A 3,439-nucleotide genomic window follows, 5' to 3' on the forward strand; every position below is an offset into this window, starting at 1 on the left:
AAAAAAAAAAAAAAAAAAAAAAAAAAAAAAAAAAAAAAAAAACCAAAACACTCTCTGCCCCCAAACAATTTATAACAGAAGATACTGTCAACATCAACACAAAAGATTTAAGAACACTGCAGAAGGAAAGAGGGGATAGCAAGCTACTAACAAGGGAAATAAATGATGTAGGATGGATTTTAACAAGAACAGGGTCTTAATTAGGGAGGGATTTGGAGAGAGAGAGAAAAAAAAATTCTTGTAATAAGATAATTAGTGGCAGTGGTTTACATCAGCACAAAATTAGGATAGGCAGATAGCAATTAGAAAATGCTTCTTCCTTGGTGGTGTCAGCCAAAAGGCACAGAGCAGCAAATATTTCTAAACTTAATAAAGAGCCAGATGTCAGCTGGAAACAGTCATCTCTCTTTTTGTCACTATAGTTTTGAGAATCTGCAGTACTCCTTTTCTTTTTCTTTAAGTGCTTTGAAAGTGAAATGCATTATTTGAAAACCAAATACCAGATACTCCTTAAAGAGGAGACAAAAGTATGAATAGGCAGGTAAGAGGGTAAAGAGAAGTTGTCAGAATTTCAGTTTGGATATCCATCATATGTGTTGCTCAGGAAGCTTGTTCAGATAAGAACTATATGTGTGACCAGGAAAGGCTAAAATCAGAAACTGCAAAGTTGAAAACAGATTAGATTGTGCATAAAAGTCTTAATATCTTAGAAGCGCTTAGGCAACTCCTGAATTTTTGCCCTATGGAGACTTATATATCAACATATTTGTCGAAGAAATGAGAAGATAATTTACAACCAGTAAATTTACAACCCGTCTGTCCTCTGGCTCCCTTCTGAAGTGGCTTTAGAGCCCTGGAAGCTACAGTAAAGCATCCTTTTGTCTAAACTGTCAGAGGCAGCAGAAATATTCACCATGGACTGTACTGTTTACATACGTTCTATCCTTGGTACTTGGTAAATACAAGTTGGTTTGTTTTTTTTTTTTTACAACCTGTGTCTGTGTTCTCTATAATTTCTCTGACACAGCAACTACCTTCTGTCACAGTGGGTCTATTTTGGAAGAGTGCTCTGGGCGCTCCAAGGTGTGTGCTGACCGACATACAGCACTTTGGCAGACCTTTCCAAAAGCCAGTGCCACAGAGCATCTTGTGGTGCATCCTACACCAGCCCTACAAGTGTTGTCACCAGCATTGTGCTTAGCTGCAAATTTACAATTTCATGCTCTTGAGGAAAACCATGCATTAGTTCTAAGCAGATCAAGGAAATTCCAAGTGTTTAACCAACTGCTTCAATTGCTTTAGTCCTCTGTTACTTAATTGCACTTCTCTAATATGCCTCTTTCACTTCCATATCCTTTTTCCTTTTCCTCACTGTGCTGAGAACTCTCCAAAGAAAAATTAAAGTGACCTTTCTCACTACCTGTTGTTCATTCATCCCACCTGCAGCCTCATACTCTCACAGCCCACGAGGGTTGTCTCAGCAGAAAGGCCTTGAGCAGCGGCCACATAAAAGTATGTTGCTGAACTGAGTCTGCCAGTGTGGACCTTTGTCTGGATGGCACCACTTACAGTTCTTGGGCCTAAGGAATAGCTGGGATAAATACTGTCAATTATTAATGTCGCAATCCTGGCCAGACATCTTCACAGAGTGTGCATTACTGGCTGGCACTACATACTTTGGGGTTTTTCAGGTGCTGGGACATGACAGTTGTTGGGGGTGAACAAGGACAAAAGTGGCATAGAAATCATTCCCAGTAGTACAGTAATGGACTAACATGGAAAAGAAACTATCAGTGGCACAGCTTGTGTTTCTAAGTGGGTGAATGGAATGGTTCAAGAATTATAAACTCAGGGAGATTTCTTGTACATTGTGTTATTTGAGTCCAGCAGAGATTTTGTGTGCTTAGTTGTCTGATTATGTTGTATAGGCATCCTGAGATAGAAAACATACCCAAAAAGGGTCACACAAGAGTTTAATTTAAAAGAAATTCCATGTTAGTGAAAACCAGGTCACACTTTGCAGGGAAGGCAGGTACTTTCACAGAAATTCATTCTATTCTGGGTAACAGCAGTTGGGCCCCCTGAAAGTAAACCACCAAATTTCTAATCACTTCTGAAATTTAGGCCACTGCCTTTAATTTACTCTTCTGGGAGCAGTCAAAGATTATAGAATTAGCAAAAAGAATAACAAAAAAATTCCTTTTAATCTATAAATGGCACAAGGGTTTTATCTTAATACCATTTCCATTTGCAGTTGCTATTCACAAGGGGATCTGTTGTAGTGTTTAGCCTATTTAATACCAATGGCACTGATGATTCCAGCAGCTGAGTCAACTGACATAGTGAACTGCCACTGCAGCACTTTGCTAGAATGAAGAAAGCATCTGGGATTCAAATATCTGACGGCCTTTACTTATGACAACAGTAAGACTGTACTGTTATTAATGTTTCAAATACTCGGTCTACTGAGCTTTTGAAAGTTAACAGCACACAGAAAAATGTTTATTCTGGCATGGCAATCTTTGATATGCATAAATCCTCACACTCTCTTTCGCTCATCTCTTATCTTTCTCTTGGACTATATCAAGCTTACAACAAAGAAAAAACAATAAAAGGCTAAAATTTATTTAAAGCTATTTTTCTGTAGCAGGTTGGAAGAAGCAGCACTCATCTGCAAAGCCTACCTAGGCACGTGAAATAATTTAAAACAAATGTGCTGTTGCATTTCTGCTAAAATTTTCTTCCACTGTAATGACTGTTTTCAACAGTAATAACCAAAAGTCAGATTCTTTCTGAAATTATGGTCAATGCAGAATTAGAATGGAGAAAACTTGTCTTGCTGTGGAAATAGAGGTGCCTGGAAACTTCAAAGAATAATAACTTTTGTAAAAATATTGTGCTTACCAAGCCCAAAATTTCTTTTTTTAAATGTCTTGGTGACAATTTTCATCGCACTGAAAGCAAGGTTTCAAGGCAACATTGTCTGTATTTACCACCTGTGTTCTACAAAGCTAAGTAACATGGAAGTGGTGGCTTTCGGAGCTTGTCTGTCATAAAAAAACTAATAATATAGAAAGAGCCTCAAAACTTTAGCTTAGTGAAGACATGCTCTGTCCAATATGTCCCAAGCCAGAGGGTTCTAATACCTCTTATATGACTTTGTCAAAAAAAAAAAATTTTTAAACTCTGCAGAGTGCACCAGAAGCTCCCCAGACCACAGAACTTCCCTGGGAAAATGGCATGACATTGACCTTCATACTGAATAATTCCAACAGTTTCCCGGAAGAGAACTTCAAAGATTTGAAGAATTTTGACAATTTCTTTTTTTTTTCTTTTTTCCTAATTCAGAGTGAATACAAAACAGAACAGAAGAAAATCACATTGAAAACTAAATTTTATTCACTGGCCAAGCCTGTAGAGAAAGAGACACACAGTGTAG

This window comes from Empidonax traillii, unplaced genomic scaffold, assembly GCF_003031625.1.
Source record: "Empidonax traillii isolate 1590-97213 ecotype Southwest subspecies unplaced genomic scaffold, ASM303162v1 scaffold726:size354854, whole genome shotgun sequence".
Lineage (NCBI taxonomy): Eukaryota > Metazoa > Chordata > Aves > Passeriformes > Tyrannidae > Empidonax > Empidonax traillii.